General features: G+C 30.5%; 1 pseudogene; it reads right to left on the reverse strand.

The window, feature by feature from the left end:
* Positions 1-19298, reverse strand: part of LOC139872248 (110 kDa U5 small nuclear ribonucleoprotein component CLO-like) — a 171426-nt pseudogene that overhangs the window by 62732 nt on the left and 89396 nt on the right.

Raw genomic sequence — 19298 nt, forward strand, 5'->3', positions numbered from 1 at the left:
TTTATAGGTTTACGAGTGTGTGGGTATCGAAAAATTAATAAGTTTGGACTCTTGATTCATCTCGTTTGCAATTTTTATGAATTAGATATGATTTTTCAAAGTTTGTAAAAATAAATTTCTTTAAAGAATGCTGATTGGGAAAATGAGTTTTTGTCGAAATCGTGTCGATCACCAAGGTCATTTAAACACTGTAGAAATCGTCAAATAAATCATGAAATATCTTGATAGCAAGGGGAAGCTATTGGTTCTGCTCGTTTGTCAAACCGAGTCCCGAGCGTCATTTTAAAAATTGTCAAAGTGGGTCACCTGAGCGCACTCGTACTTTTTCTGAAAAGCTGAAACGAAATTACTGAAATGTCAAAACGGCATCGGTTGCCACGGGTTGCTCAAATTGAGTTGGATTCTGAAAATTTTTGTGTAGTCTATTTGTGGTAAAAACTAACACTTGACATTGGCCGTTTTTCAAGTTAGGTCCCACTGATTTTTATAAAAATTCCCAAAGTGGACAGTTTAGGCATTTTTACAATATTTTTGAGTTTGTAATTTTTCTAAGTCATTAAATTACTAATACTAATATTATGATAATATGATTTTAAAATGAGTATAAATAAGTTTTAAAGATTGGTTTGAGTCTTGTTGACTTTCAACGCTGATCGTTGACTTTTGAGTTGACTTTTTAGTTGACTTTCTCATTTGACTTTTGTTTGACTTAAGTGGACCTTCTAAATAAAGAAACTTTTAAAAATAGAAACTTACTACAAAAAAAAGAAACTGACCTAAAATAGAATATTTCTAAAAGTGGAAACTTACTAAAAATAGAAAGTACACGTAATACTTATTCAAATCTTTTGTCACACAATTCCAAAGCCACTTCAAGCACTAGGACTATCATACGATGACATGACATAAGTTTGATATATTCTGACCTATCGTATTACTTAGGTTGGGGTCTAGATCGCTCTTGATCTTCTTCATTTATGTACTCGTTATATCTTCAATGCACTCTAAGGTGAACTTCATAGCCCCACTTTTTAACTGTTTCTATTACTTATTTTGAACTTTTGGGGTGAGACACATGCTTGCTTTTAAACTGTTTTATGCTTAGACACAAGTACTCAAAATTTATTTTGATCAGTTCAAACTGTTTGCTAACATGCTTTGATTCATGCTTAATCCCTACCATGATATCGTTAATTACTGGAATTTGGTAAGCTTAGTTATTGTGATAGCGCTATTGAGGGTGACGTCTCTATCCGGATGACCGCTGGTCAATAGATACATAATAACGATGAACGACACGAACGTGATGTGTTTAGGGTAACTAATGGTTAGTATCGATATCATATACACCAGCACTACTACCGAACTGATTAAACCGCTTATTTAAATCTTGTGGCCTAAAACTTATTATAATTATTAAACCTATGTTGTTCACTCAACCTTTTTGGTTGACACTTTTAAGCATGTTTTGTCTCAGGTACTTAGATACTTTGCTTCCGCTGTAGAACTCTGCTGTTATTTAGAAGTCAAGCCAAGCACTGGGACCAGAGTTAACATCCGCGTCAATGGCGATTTTGGCGGGGTGTTAGACATATAGTCATGCACCTGAAAATACTCGAAACTAGAGTAAACGTTTAACATGTATCTATGCTAGCTTCTTTGGCGTTATTATTACCGAAAATAACCTTGCAACTCCTGTTCGAGATAACTAATTTTGTCACAGCTCCAACAAATCAACTTCGACTTTTCGTTCGAAACAACCTTATTATAACCTTGATATATACATTGTCTTTTCGCCTTCGTTACCGGGGAACTGTTTAAATCCCGTCATATTAACAGTAGACGTACCAGCAACTTCACTACTATTTGGCGAAAGTCACTTCGATAAATCACTATATTTATTCATTAATACCCTATCATATACTCATCCGCGTTCTGTAACGATAATTGCCATACCAATTACCGGGAATCAGCAATCAGTACTATGAAAACTTACAGCATATCTACTTCAACAGTTATATGTATGACATTTATCTCTTAGAATTATGATCTTTCATTCTGAAATCCTGAAAAGCACTCAATCTACAAATCAATACTCTGAATGTTTAAAAAGCTGAATGAAGCAGCAGAAACCGTAGACAACTGTAAACGACCTTAATCATCGGAAGTTTGATGATAAAGAATAGTATGTTGGAAAAGCTCATAAAAGTTGGAACTGGAAAACGGATTGAGCTAACCATGAAGGAGGCCAAGGACAAATACAAGGACCATACCCTATATTCAAAGAATCCAGGTAACTCTGGATCCGTTGAAATCTTTAGAGATTATCTTGCTCCGAAGTCATGTTAAAATCTTGCGGAAAATCTTTCTCCATCAACCATCGAACTTAGAAATTTCAAAATATCATCATCAATATCTTCAATATTTCTGAGGATATTTTCATAAATATTCTCGTCCGAAATTATATACCTCTTCGTGCTTTCTGTGTATCATATATTGGAAACATTCAATAGAAAATTTAATACCGAAAAGCAGATTATGCGAAACTATGAAGAAAGCCGTGGACAAATCACAAAGAATAAGTTTAACTTCAAAGAATTCAAATGATTCAATGTCTGCTAAAGTCTTTAGTGAATATCTTGCTCCTTACTCTAAACCCTTGCAGACAATAGTTTCTATCATCCCCTGATCTTAGATATTCCAAGATATTATCATATCTTTCATTATAAATATCCTCCATATTTCTGAAGATATTTTTATAACTATTCTTATCTAAAATCATTAATCTCTTCGTGCTATCAGTATTACATCATATAGAAACTGTTAGTTTCTATATTCTGTAAACTTTCGAACTTAAAATATGAATATTATTGAAGTAATGTTGGGAACTGATGCATGAGTTAGTATAATATAATGACACTTGATCAACGTGATTATATTACAGTAAGTCATGCTGAGTTCTAATGGAACGTGATGATTCACAGATCATAACGTCATCATGTGCCATGTTTCGCGATTCGTTCATTCTACTTCACCTCCGAACATATCAAGAAAATATATTCTTGATAGTTCTATTCTCAGTGATTCTGGTAATTTGACAAATCAAATCGTGCCATTATGATTTTCCTTCTTAGAACATTAACAATGTTCATTCCGAAGTTTATATCTGCGAATTCTGAACCATTACAAGCGGTGTTTGATCGCAAGAACAAGAAATGAAGGGACAAAGCTCCAAAATATAAGAGAAAATATAAAGCCCAATAACACACGGAGGTTACAAATTGTGGATATTAATACGAATAACAATATAAAGATATGGTATAATTAAGAATAGTATTACCCCAAGGTAATAGTAGAAGTAAACAGATTCTTCTGGTGGAAGATTGAAAAGAAGGATGACAGAAATGATAATTAAGAAAATATCACGGAGTAGAACTGGATGAAGCATTTTCCCAACCTTTTAGAAGTAAGAATTAAGAATGAAAGTATAGGAATGATGAAAATAAGGTAACGAAAGAAGTTCATTTATAGTGAAGATACCAGACAAAGCAATCGATACAGATCATCGCATTTAATTATAGAGATCATAATTTCCTTACTCGCTGAAGAATCAAATCTTTTAGATTTCGAGGATTTCCTTTTAAATCTCTTGAATTCTAGAATTCAAACGTGACCACGTCAAAGGTTAAGACGCACCTTATTTTCTAAATTCAACCATGACTAGTCAAAAGTTATGATGAAACTTGTCTTTCTCATTTCACTCTTTTGTGATAGCCTCATTCGTGCTCTTTGAGTAATCAAATCGTTTTATCTGTATTACTTATTAATGATAAAACTCTATTTATCAACCCATATTTGTCATGAAAATAAATTTTATTGTTAGCCATGACCACCTCACTCAAATTTCGGGACGAAATTTCTTTAACGGGTAGGTACTGTGATGACCCAGGAATTTCCGATCAAATTTAAACTAAATCTTTATATGATTCTGACACGATAAGCAAAATCTATTAAACAGAGTCTCAAAAAAAATTTTGAACCATTTTATGAAATCATTTGACTTTGACCACTCCCGATGATTCACGAACATCTAATTGTAAATAGATACATATATATTTAAATGTATAGATATATATGGTAAATTTAAATATTATTTGAAATAATATATGATTACAAGTAAAATATAGTTATTGTATTAACACTAATATTAATGTTACTACTTTCATTATTATTAATATTAATATCAATATCAATATTAGTATCATTAATATTATTATCATTATTATTGATATAGTTATAAATACCATTATAAAAATAAGTAAAAATTATAGTCTAGTTGTAATGTAAATATTATTAGTTATTATTATTACAGTTATCATCATTATTATTACTATAATTATTTTTATTAAAATGATCATTTTTGTAATTATTAAATATTATCATATAAGTATTATCATTATTATTTCTAAAATTTATTATCATTAGAATCTTTATCAATAGTATTATTATTATTATTAATATAATTATTATTAATATAATTATTATTAATAAGTGTTATTATTATTATTAAAATATTTATTAATTATTAATGTTAATTAGAATATATGACACAGATAATATCGTGTATGTAAGTGTATCAATCAGATCTTTATCTGATTTATATTTTTCTCTTGTTCCCTTCACCTGCTCACGATATCCTGTCTTCCACAATCTCAGTACAAAACAAGCTTTCAATCAGTATCTTTGAAAAACTCATTCAATTCCTATTTTACTTAATTACAAATATTAATTATCTGTTCTAATTGTGGCAGTAAATCAAAAGGATGAACCAAAATCAAACACCCTGTTCGTGGCATCCATCAATCAAAAACTCAATTTTTGAATCAGTTTTAAAATTCTAAAAATGTAGAAGTGTTAGTAATCTTCTACTCAACCTTTCTACAAAGTTTTGCAATCCAATTCCTCAAAACGAATCTAAATTTCGGAGTCAATGTTATTTTACAAAAGAGTCAAACCTTGTGTTCATCGCAAAATTGATAATTGTTTCGATGTTTTGAGTTAAATTGGCAATGCATAAAGTTTCTAAGGATGAATTGAAACACATTTCGTGTTATAACCTTTTCCTATAACAACCTAAATAGCAAAAATCAAAATTTTTTTTATTTCAGCGTCGAACTAGTAGCTGTTCTTATTTTTTTTTTCTTTTTCAAGAACATATGTTGTAGTTATTTCATTGTTACGAAGTCTTAAACAAATACATAAATTCATTAATACTGATATTGTACTCCCTGGTCGACTGGTAATACCGAAGAAGAAGAGTAGAAAAGTAACAGAGATAAATTCGGGTTATAAAAAAATTTCGGATGGTTTAATAAGCAGAATATGGGCGATAACCCAATGGTTAAGGATGTTAGTATGTGGGCAAGTGGTCTCGGGTTCGAGGTTGAGCAACGACAGTTTTTTTTAAAAAAACTTGTTAAAAGGTAGCCATTTCTATTATCATTATCATTATTATTATGATTATTATTATCATTTTAGGTATCATTATTAATAATATGACTATTATTATTGTTAGTATTATAGTTATTATTATTAATTATATCATATTTATATTTATAAGTATTAGAAATGTTATTAACATTAGTATTTTTATAAGTATTACTAAGATTATTATTAGGTATTAGGAATTATTATCATAACTATTATTTCGAGGTTGAGCAACGACAATTTAAAAAAAAAAAAACTTGTTAAAAGGTAGCCATTTCTATTATCATCATTATTATTATTATTATTATGATTATTATTATCATTTTAGGTATCATTATTAATATTATGACTATTATTATTGTTAGTATTATAGTTATTATTATTAATTATATCATATTTATATTTATAAGTATTAGAAATGTTATTAACATTAGTATTTTTATAAGTATTACTAAGATTATTATTAGGTATTAGGAATTATTATCATAACTATTATTTTCATCATCATTATTATTAAGCATACCCTTTTAATAAAAACTATTATAATTAGTAGAAGTAACATTTTTCTTATTTACTATTAGTATTGTTATTATTATTATTAACAAACGTATTTTTATTATCATCAACATAGGTATTATTATTAGTACTATCATTATTAATAATATTACAAAGTATCATTAATCGACTTATCAGTTAAACATTAATATTAGTAATACTGTATGATTACTGAAATTTATATTAAAACTATTAAAAATTAACATTGTTATTAAAAGTATTATTTTACTAAAAGTATCATTATTATCATTATCAGTATTATCTATATTATTATTATCAAGATAATCATGATTAGGAAAATAAAAGTATTAATGACATTATTAAAGTTATAAACATAAAATTTAAGATTATATATATATATATATATATATATATATATATATATATATATATATATATATATATATATATATATATATATATATATATATATTACACATAACTTAACTATATTAATATATCTATATATATAAAATGAAAATATATTTAATGAAACTTATTAATCTACTATATGAATGAATTACATCACTAATAATAATATAATTGCTCGATTACAAATTATGTATATTAATAAATATACAAATGATATAGGTTCGTGAATCCGAGGCCAACCTTACACTTGTTCATTGTCGTCATATGTATTTTTACTACAAAATACATTAGGTGAGTTTCATTTGCCTTTTTACCCTTTATATTTTTGGGCTGAGAATACATGCGCAATTTTTATAAATGTTTTACGAAATAGACACAAGTACGTGAAACTACATTCTATGGTTGAATTATCGAAATCGAATATGCCCCTTTTTATTAAGTCTGGTAATCTAAGAATTAAGGAACAGACACCCTAATTGACGCGAACTCTAAAGATAGATCTATCGGGCCCAACAAGCCCCATCCAAAGTACCGGATGCTTTAGTACTTCGAAATTTATATCATGTTCGAAGGAGGATCCCGGAATGATGGGGATATTCTTTTATGCATATTGTGAATGTCGGTTACCAGGTGTTCAATCCATATGAATGATATTTTTGTCTCTATGTATGGGATGTATGTTTATGAGAAATGGAAATATGAAATCTCGTGGTCTATTAAAAATTATGAAATAATTATTTATGTTAAACTAATGAACTCACCAACCTTTTGGTTGACACTTTAAAGCATGTTTATTCTCAGGTATGAAAGAAATCTTTCGCTGTGCATTTGCTCATCTTAGAGATATTACTTGGAGTCATTCATGGCATATTTCAAAAGACGTTGCATTCGAGTCGTTGAGTTCATCAGAATTATTATTAAGTCAATTATAGTTAGATATATTATGAAATGGTATGCATGCCGTCAACTTTCGATGTAATGAAAGATTGTATTTTCAAAAACGAATGCAATGTTTGTAAAATGTATCATATAGAGGTCAAGTACCTCGTGATGTAATCAACTGTTGTGAATCATTTATAATCAATATGGACTTCGTCCGGATGGATTAGGACGGGTCTCTACATTCATAGCCTCTTGTTGTTCGAAATAAAACAGGAAGCAGGAAAGAAATCGAGCAGATTTTGTTGGGTTTTGGAGTTGTTTGGTTCAATTGGGAGTGGAAATCGAAATAATCAGGCCGTAGTAGCAACAAGGTGACAAAGGTGATGGTTGGTGTTTGATCATGACAACAAGAAGACGTTTTTAGTTTTCACCTGGTTCGATAGTTGTACTCGTGAAACGAAACAAGAAAGGTGGTGATGATCTTCCACAAAGGTGGTGGGTTTTTGTATGGTAAAGTTCGTGGTGTTGGAACTTGGAGGATTATTGGTGATGCTTTGATGTGAAGATGGTTGTGGTGATCAATAGTTGACGACAGATACAAGGAAGAAAGAAAGTGATGAGTTGTAGGAACAGAGAAAAAAAATATATATCGTATTTCTGTTTTGATTTCCAATTAGCAGTGGTGGATAACAGTTATACAATTGATAATTATTAGGTTAAACGAATAATGGAACATCATACATGTTTGTTACTTAGTAAGAGTGGTCGACAAAGAATCTCCCAATAGAGAAGGAAGGACATGGAGCAGAAAAAAATAGAATAAAAATATAAGGTTTGATGTCGATTGCTAACAAGAGTTTTGGGTATATCTGATTAAATTCGATTTTTTTTACAAGATTAAAGACAAGAGAAGATCCTTGGATTGTGATGTTAAACAGAATACAGCTTTATCTGTATATTTATATGTATAATTCAGTATTTATGTGTATATATATATATATATATATATATATATAATATTTATATATTCTGTATTTGTATTTATATATGTATACTTGTCTTTCGTATATGCATATGTAATTACGTATATATCTGCATTTGCAGCCTTATATATCATTATATATGTATATATATTTATTTGTGTATTAATTATATAAAGAAGCAAAATAATATTCATTATATAAACATTAGTATTTCATATTAATTTTATTAATAATAATAAAACTAATAGTGATAATAATAGAAGTAATAATGATAATAATATTAATAATTAATGATTATAATTATATTTATAATAATCTAACTTACTAATAATAATAATAATAACATAACATTAATAATAATATCAAAATAAAAATAATGACAAACATAATAATAACAAAAATTTGAAATAAAGATAATAATAATAATAATATAAATAATACTGAATAATGATATTACTAATAATAACCTTAATAACAACAATATATATATTTTTAATTATATTTCAAATTATTATTATATATTCATATATTCAAATATATATGTATTTAATTACAAATAGTGGTTCGTGAATCGTCATGAGCAGTCGGGGTTTAATGAATGTAAGAAAACAGTTCAAAAATTTTGAGATTCAACATTGCAGACTTTGCTTTCATGTCAAACTCATATAAAGATCAAGTTTAAATTTGGTCGGAAATGTCCGGGTCGTCACAGTACCTACCCGTTAAAGAAATTTCGTCCCGAAATTTGAGTATGGTTGTCATGGTTAACGATTAATATGTTTTCATGATGAATACGAGTTGATAAGATAGAATTTTATCATCATTGAGTAATATGGATAGAACAATTCGATTATTCGGCGAGTACGAGCGAAGCTATCACTAAAGAGTGAAATAAATATTTGCATGTTCGTCTTAACCGGTGATGTAGTCACGGTAAATTTTCGGAATTCAAGGGGTTTAGAGGAAATCTTCGAAATCTGAATAAGATTTGATTCTTCGGTGAATGAGGAAATTAAGATCTCTATAATTAAATACGGTGATCTGCCTCGATTACTCTGTCTGACATTTCCATTATAAATTAGACTTTTTCCGTTTCATTATTTTTTACCACTCCTATACTAAATTCCCAAATTCAAAAGATTGTGAAAATACTTAATCCAGTTCTGATCCTTGTCCTTATCCTGACTATCGCAACAATCATTCTCCTTTTCCAACTTCCACCAGAGGAATCCATTTATTTATACTATGCTCTAGGGATTATTGTATTTATAATCCTCCCATGTCTTTATATTGCTATACACACTGATATCCACGGTTTGTAATTTCGGTGTTGTTGTTGGGCTTTATATTTTCCTCTATATATCAGAGCTTCATGCTCTTGTTTTCTCTTCCTGACTTTAAATCAAGCGAATAATGGTCCAGAATTCGTAGATATGAAGTTTCGAATGAACTTAATGTTCTAAATAAGAAAGAATGTAATAGCACGATTTGATTTGTTAAATTACCAGAATCACTGAGAATAGAACTATCAAGAATATACTTTCTTGATATGTTCAGAAGTTAAGCAGAATGAAAGAGTTATGTAACATGGCACATGATGACGTTTCGATCTGTGAATCATCACGTTCCATTAGAAACTCAGCATGACTTACTGTAATATAATCACGTTGATCAAGTGTCATTATATTATACTAACTCATGCTTTAGTTCTCAACATTACTTCAATAACATTCATATTTTAAGCTCGAAAGTTTACAAAATATAGAAACTAACAGTTTCTATACGATGTAACACTGATAGCACGAAGAGATTAATGATTTCAGATAAGAATAGTTATGAAAATATCTTCAGAAATATGGAGGATATTTATAATGAAAGATACGATGATATCTTGGAATTTCTAATATCGAAGGATGGTGAAGAAAATTTATCCGTAAAGATTTAGAGTCAGGAGCAAGGTATTCGTTAATAACTTCAGCAGATACTAAATCATTTGGATTCTTTGAAGGCAGGTTTATTCTTTGTGATTTATCCACAGCTTCCTTCATAGTTTCGCATAATCCGCTTTTTGGTACTAATTTTTCTATTGAGCGTTTCCAACACTCCATTCTTTATCATCATACTTTTGACTGTTAAGGTCTTTTACAGTTTTTGCTGCTTCATCAGCATTTTTAACCTTCAGAGTATTAATCCGCAGACTGGGTGCTTATCAGGGTTTCAGAATGGAAGATCATAGTTCTAAGATATAAATGTTATATGGATACATATAACTGTTGATGTGGAAACGTTGCGAGGCTCACAATATAGATTTGCTGATTCCCGGTAATTGGTATGGCAATTCTTGTTACAAGATGCGGATGAGTACATGATGAGACTTCAATAGATAATTATAGTGATTTGTCGGAGAGATTTAAACCAAGGAGCGATGAGGTTGCTGGTAAGTCTGCTGGTAACGTCTGCTGGTAACATGATGGAATATAAAAAGTTCCCCGGTAACAATAAAAGAGCACACATATATATCAAGGTTATAATAAAGTTGTTTTGAACGGAAAGTTGAAGCTGACTTGTTGGAGCTGTGACAAAATTTGCTAATTTGGAAGGAGATTGCAAAGTTATTTTCGGTAATAGTAACACTAAAGGAGCTAGAACAGATACATGTTAAATGTTTACTCAGTTTTCAAGAGTTTCTCAGGTGCATAGCTATATGTATCAATCTTTTCTTCCGTAGATAAAGTGCGGTTGGTTCATCCTCTCAATTGAGGTGTTTTCAAGAATCATGAAAGGTTTGAACGCAGATTAGAATTGTCAAGATACAAATGGCGTTTAAGATGAAATCAAGTGGCAAACTTGAAGAATTATTTAGTTTCATATATTATAATCAATATTTTAATTCATTTTAATTGTCCAATGTCATTAGTCCACAGTCGATAATCCACAGTTAACAGTCCAATAATTCATATATAAATTAATATATAATATTCAAATTAATTAATACGTATCGTGACCCGTGTACATGTCTCAGACTCGATCACAACTCAAACTATATATATTATTTGAAAATCAACCTCAACCCTGTATAGAGAACTCGATCATTACTGCATATAGAGTGTCTATGGTGATTCCAAATAATATATATAGATGCGTAGATATGATATGTCAAAACCTTGTATACGTGTCCCGATATTTAAAGTGCGTAAAATAATTACAGAAATTAAATGACGATAAATAAAGTGCGTAAAATAAATAACAGAAATTAAATGACAATAAATAAAATTGCGAGAATTAAATTGAGATAAAATAAATTGCGATAATTAAAATGTAATAAGAAGTTAACAGTTAGCTAGGAACAGTTAGCGTGGATTCTTAACAATTTTTTTTTTCGGAGTTAATTTGTTTGTTTCTATAAAATTTTTATTTCGTCAAATGTGTTCTTCATTATGCCACTTGTTGGATTCTGATAAATCAAAATCCAAATATGAAATTGAATGAAAATGGTTATTCTGTGGTGAACGGATTTGTATTTCGGTAGATGTAAGTAGGATAGTAAATGACTGTTGAATCAGATTCGAAGAATGTTAGTGTAACTTATTAATGTGAAATCAAAATATTCCTCGGGTATTACCTACCCGTTAAAATATTTTCACCATTAACAGTTTGTACAAAAGAATTTATAATTACAATCTTTATGAAAAATATACTTACATATATATTTTCTTCAGATGTAACCTTGGATTTAATGAGTCAATATGATATTAAATTCATTTGATTTACCATTAGAACAAGAATATATATTCTCTAAAACATTAGAGATTACATAATCGCCATTTCGAACAAAGATAAATGATGTAGAACGTCATGTAGAATGAAGATAATCGATGTAGGACATCATGTAGTATGATGATTATGCTGGAGGCACAGACTGTGAGTGTGAGGCATGCAGTGTTGAGGCTTGTGCTGCGGATGTTGTTGTTGGTGGTACTGGTGTTGCCGGTGCGGTTGCTGAAGCTGGTAGGTTTTGCACCACGTTTTCCAAATTGATTACTCGAGCGCGAAGCTCGTTGACTTCTTCCATTATTCTCGTATGATTGACGGTCGGAAAGAGTGGATGAATAAGGTTTAGAATTTTAGATAGAATATAATCGTGGCGAGGTATTCGAGAAATGAGGCTGAAAATGGTGTTTTGGATAGGCTTGCCGGTAAGTGCTTCAGGTTCTTCACCAAGAGGTGAATTCGATTGGTGAAAAGGATCGCCTTCTTCTCGTCTCCATTGATTAAGTAGGCTACGATCTCATCAGATGAATTGGGGATGGATGATTGGTTGATTCATTCTGGCGACACTGCTTTCAGAGCTTAGGTGAAACTCCATATCGGAATAGCTGTCGGAATCCGAGGAATTCGAAATGGTTGAGGGATTCATCTCGTACGATCAGATGAAGGATTTTCGATAAGAAATAGATTATAGGATGTAGATTAGTACCCTGCAATACATAATTTACATATGCATATATAATACTAAAATCCCATAAGTTACGGAGGAATCTACGGAAGCTGTCAGGCAAAGGTAACAATAACAGACATGCTAAGATATGAATTTATCTATACACTGTCTATGCAATAGAGGCAGTAAGATGTGTCTAGACTTTAAGGATGTTAAGCAAGAAATTCTTTACACGAAATGATAAGCAAAACTTTTGACATGCAGACACGGTCGAAGTCCAGACCCACTAATGCATCTAAACAACTATCAGTTAGACACACTAATGCAAGACCTGGTTCGCTAAGACCACCGCTCTGATACCAACTGTAGTGACCCGTCCTAATACATCTGGACGAAGTCCATATCAATTATAAATGATTCACAATAGTTGATTTCATTGCGAGGTACTTGACCTCTATATGATACATTTTATAAACATTGCATTCGTTTTTAAAAAGACAAACTTTTAATACATTGAAAGTTGACGGCATGCATACCATTTCATAATATATCTAAAACTATAAATGACTTGATAATAATCTTGATGAACTCGACGACTCGAATGCAACGTCTTTTGAAATATGTCATGAATGACTCCAAGTAATATATCTAATATGAGCCAATGCACAATGGAAGATTTCTTTAATACCTGAGAATAAACATGCTTTAAAGTGTCAACCAAAATGTTGGTGAGTTCATTAGTTTAACATAAATAATCATTTCCATCATTTTAATAGACCACAAGATTTTCATTTCTCATAAATATACGTCCCATGCATAGAGACAAAAATAATCATTCATATGGTGAACACCTGGTAACCGACATTAATAAGATGCATATAAGAATATCCCCTATCATTCCGAGAAATCCTTTGGACATGATATAAAACAACATCGAAGTACTAAAGCATCCGGTACTTTGGATGGGGTTCGTTAGGCCCAATAGATCTATCTTTAAGATTCGCGTCAATTAGGCGTGCACTAATTCTCAAAATTAGTGATGTTCCCTAATTCTTAGGCTACCAAGCAAAAAGGGGCATATTCGATTTCGATCATTTAACCATATAATGTTGTTTCGATTACTTGTCTCTATTTCGTAAAACATTTATAAAAGCAGCGCATGTATTCTCAGTTCCAAAAATATATATTGCAAAAGCATTGAAAAAGGGAGTAATGAAACTCACCTAATGTATTTTGTAGTAAAAATACATATGACGATATTGAATAAGACAAGGTTGGCCTTGGATTCACGAACCTATACCATTTGTATATATTAAAACATATAATAACAATTAAGCAAGTTTATATATTAATATTAATATACTTAATAATTTGTATGTGATATAAATAATTTAGTTATAACTATTTTATATACTTTATATAAATAAATAATATATATATATATATATATATATATATATATATATATATATATATATATATATATATATATATATATTAACATATGTTTATCCATCATATGTAATTTAATTAATATTTTATAATAATAACATTTTATTTAAAAACAATATGGAATATCAATATAGTTATGACATATGTAAAAAAAATGTATTTTTATATAAATATCGATTGTTTGTTAAAATTATAGTAATACTAAAATATTGATAATAATAATAATTCATTTTTAAATTGTAACTTAATCATTTTTATAATATTATTTGTATCTATATTCTTTATGTTGTAGTCATAATAATAATAATAATGTTAATGATAATAATGATAATAATATTAATAATACTTATAATGATAATTCTAATAATAATAAAAATGATAATTTTAATAAGGATGAATAAATAATAATGATAATAATAATAATAATAATAATAATAATAATAATAATAATAATAATAATAATAATAATAATAATAATAATAATAATAATAATAATAATAATAATAATAATAATAATAATGATGATGATGATAATTAACTACCTCAAAATAGGCTAAAAAAATAAACTGCCCACGACGGGACTTAAACCCGCGACCTCTCGTTCGCCGACCAAGCATCCAACCATCCACTCTACGTCTGTCTTTCTGAATATGTAGTACCCACATATAAATATAACCCGTTTTTCTTATTCATCTTCTTCTTCAATACCCAGAACTGTAGCATCGAGTAACAGTAAATCATTATCATCAAATCATCATTTTCTTTATCATAATCACCATGTCATCTCGTCATTCATTAACCTCCTCTTCGTGATTCTCATAGTCATACTATTATCATCATTCTTAGTCTAACATCATCATTTATATCATTTCATATCATGATACATCATTACCCATCTCGATCATCTAATAACATCTTCATCACTATAATCATATTTCATTTTCATTCTTTTACGTAGCCATCATCCTGTCTACCTATTTTCTTGGCTCCACACTACCAACACTTTACTGACCACTAGCAAAAGAAAATTCATGGCCCAATTTACAATTACCAAGTTACGGCCCATGTTAACTAAAACAAAACAGAAATCACAGCTGCTGGGAGTCGATGAGAAAGAATGCAACAAGCTCGGTTGGTTTAGAAGTCCATTTAACAAGTTAGTTGGCCGATTGGTCCATTTGTATCACACTTCATCCAAAGGAAGAAAAAAAAAGGAAGGTTGAAGTCGAGTAGGTAGTAGTAGCAATACTGCATTATTTCAATCAACATCTTTAATTTATAGTAGGGTTTCCTTTAAAGTAATTGTTGGTCAAAAGAAGAAAGGTACCCACATCAAGTCACGGCTCAATTATCAAATCAAATACCATGCTTTAATTTAAATGGAACGTCGGCCAAGGAAAGAAAAAAAAATGCAAAAACCCCACGTATTCAATAAAGGAGATATGAGTGGGTTGTTGGGATTATTACCATATTCTTTCTTTGTATAAATAATGATTGAGATTCAAGATAAATAAAAGGTTACACTTTATCTCATCATCATCCATACATATATCATCAATTTGTTGTGGTCACGATTACTAATAGAACAAATTCATAGCCTCTTGTTGTTCGAAATAAAGCAGGAAGCAGGAAAGAAATTGAGCAGGTTTTGTTGGGTTTTGGAGTTGTTTGGTTCAATTGGGAGTGGAACTCGAAATAATCAGGCCGTAGTAGTAGCAAGGTGACAAAGGTGATGGTTGGTGTTTGATCATGATAACAAGAAGACGTTTTTAGTTTTCACCTGGTTCGATAGTTGTACTCGTGAAATGAAACAAGAAAGGTGGTGATGATCTTCCACAAAGGTGGTGGGTTTTTGTATGGTAAAGTTCCTGGTGTTGGAACTTGGAGGATTATTGGTGATGCTTTGATGTGAAGATGGTTGTGGTGATCAATAGTCGACCACAGATACAAGGAAGAAAGAAAGTGATGAGTTGTAGGAACAGAGAAAAAAAATATATATATCGTATTTCTGTTTTGATTTCCAATTAGCAGTGGTGGATAACAGTTATACAATTGATAATGATTAGGTTAAACGAATAATGGAACATCATACATGTTTGTTACTTAGTAAGAGTGGTCGACAAAGAATCTCCCAACAGAGAAGGAAGGACATGGATCAGAAAAAAATAGAATAAAAATATAAGGTTTGATGTCGATTGCTAACAAGAGTTTTGGGTATATCTGATTAAATTCGATTTTTTTTACAAGATTAAAGGCAAGAGAGGATCCTTGGATTGTGATGTTAAACAGAATACAGCTTTATCTGTATATTTATATGTATAATTCAGTATTTATGTGTATATATATATATATATATATATATATATATATATATATATTCTGTTTTTGTATTTATATATTTATACTTGTCTTTCGTATATGCATATGTAATTACGTATATATCTGCATTTGCAGCCTTATATATCATTATATATGTATATATATTTATTTGTGTATTAATTATATAAAGAAGCAAAATAATATTCATTATATAAACATTAGTATTTCATATTAATTTTATTAATAATAATAAAACTAATAGTGATAATAATAGAAGTAATAATGATAATAATATTAATAATTAATGATTATAATTATATTTATAATAATCTAACTTACTAATAATAATAATAATAATAATAACATAACATTAATAATAATATCAAAATAAAAATAATGACAAACGTAATAATAACAAAAATTTGAAATAAAGAAAATAATAATAATAATAATACAAATAATACTTAATAATGATATTACTAATAATAACCTTAATAACAACAATATATATATTTTTAATTATATTTCAAATTATTATTATATATTCATATATTCAAATATATATGTATTTAATTACAAATAGTGGTTCGTGAATCGTCATGAGCAGTCGGGGTTTAATGAATGTAAGAAAACATTTCAAAAATTTTGAGATTCAACATTGCAGACTTTGTTTTCGTGTCGAACTCATATAAAGATCAAGTTTAAATTTGGTCGGAAATGTCCGGGTCGTCACAATTAAAGAACATTCAAGTGACAAATACATATCAGTTCTATATTATAGCGCAACGTCAAACGAATTACAAAAAACAAGACTTACCATGACTCCTTCAGCAGCATCAACAATTAAAACTGCCTCGTCAACAAGCCTAAGTGCAGCAGTCATTTCATCAGAAAAATTCACATGTCCAGGTTAGTGCAGAACCTGATGGTTTAATTGAACATAAAGAGGATAATTAGAATAATGGAATGAAACTCACTGTAAACACAAAAAAAGCTCACAACTTCTTTATTAAACTGAATAAAAAGTCTGATACAAAAAACTGCCCAGATAAATAACCTTTGTATTCTTTTTATACTAGCTGTAAAGGGCCTTATTAAATTAACATATCATAAATAACTAGGACTCTAGCTCTTCCACTTTCCAGCCATGACTTTCTAGATCTCTGCTGCCAATTAAACTGGATCAGAAAATCCATTGAGCCCAATCACTTTGTAGCCCATTAACAACTAACGACCCATTCCGCAACTAATTATTCCTTCTCTTGTAAACCTGACCATAGTGGTGATCAATTGCAGCTGCATCATCCTCCCCCCTTTCGGAAGGATTTGACCTCGAGTCAAAGTCGTCCCCTTCGTAAGGCGATAAATCAGCGACATTAAAGGTACCAGAAACATTATAATGACCTGGAAGCTCGATTTTATATGCGTTGTCATTAATCTTTTGAAGAACTAGAAAAGGCTCATCTGCCCGCGGTTGTAACTTGCCAAAATGACCCCCGGGAAACCTTTCCTTGCGCAAATGAATCCAAACAAGATCCCCTACATGAAAAACAACCTGCTTGCGACGTTTATCCGCATGCTCTTTATAATGCTGATTTTGTTTCGTGATATGCTGATGTACCTGCTGGTGCAATTCTTTGATATAATCAGCATGCTCGCGACCTTCATTTGCACCTTCAGTAGCCATGGGTCTAGGCAGTAAATCGAAGGGAGTAATGGGATTTTTACCATACACAATCTCAAAAGGTGTTTTACCCATAGTGCGATTAATAGAGCGATTAAATGCAAACTCATCCTGCGGTAAAGTAAGATCCCATTGCTTAGGATGGTCACCCATGAGACTACGCAACAAATTACCCAAACTTCAGTTGACAACTTCCGTTTGACCGTCGGTTTGTGGATGATACGAGCTACTAAATTGCAACTTAGACCCCATACGTGCCCAAAAAGTACGCCAAAAATGGCTAACAAACTTAACGTCTCGGTCTAAAGTAATAGTCTTTGGAATACCATGTAGACGAACTATTTCCGCAAAATATAACTTTGCCACTTGACTAGCATCAAATGTTTTGTTACATGGAATAAAGTGAGCCATCTTAGAGAACCGATCAACAACCACCATTAACGAATCTTTTTGACGTTGCGTGCGAGGTAACCCGAGTACGAAATCAATACTTATATCCTCCCAAGGACCATCAGGAACGGGTAAAGGAGAATATAAACCCGAATTGGAACGAGTCATCTTAGCGGTATGACAAACTCGACAACGATTCACTACCCGATTAACATCCTTCAACATATGTGGCCAATAAAAATGATCTTTAATCAACGCCAACGTCTTATCCCTTCCAAAGTGACCAGCAAGTCCCCCCGCATGACTTTCAACTACAATGTCATCACGCAACGACCCACACGGAATGCACAACCGATGCCCTTTAAATAAATAACCATCATGAATTAAAAAAGTACGAAATATACCTTTTGAGCAGGCCTCCCAAATCTGACCGAAATCTCAATCAGTAGCATATGCTTGTTTCCAAGTTTCGAGACCAGTAAGGTGAATATGGGATAGATTGAGCAACGAATGATGCCAACTAAAGGCATTTGCGACTTGGTTGTGCACACCGGCTTTGTGTTTGATAACAAAAGAGAAAGCCTGAAGTGTCTCTACCCATTTAGCGTGTCAGGGATTCAACTTGAATTGATCGTGTATGTATTTCAACGACTCCTGATCGGAGTAAAGAACAAACTCCACGGGTAACAAATAATGACGCCATGTTTCGAGACTTCGAACAATGGCATAAAACTCT

The sequence above is a fragment of the Rutidosis leptorrhynchoides genome, chromosome 10 (genome assembly GCF_046630445.1).
Source record: "Rutidosis leptorrhynchoides isolate AG116_Rl617_1_P2 chromosome 10, CSIRO_AGI_Rlap_v1, whole genome shotgun sequence".
NCBI lineage: Eukaryota > Viridiplantae > Streptophyta > Magnoliopsida > Asterales > Asteraceae > Rutidosis > Rutidosis leptorrhynchoides.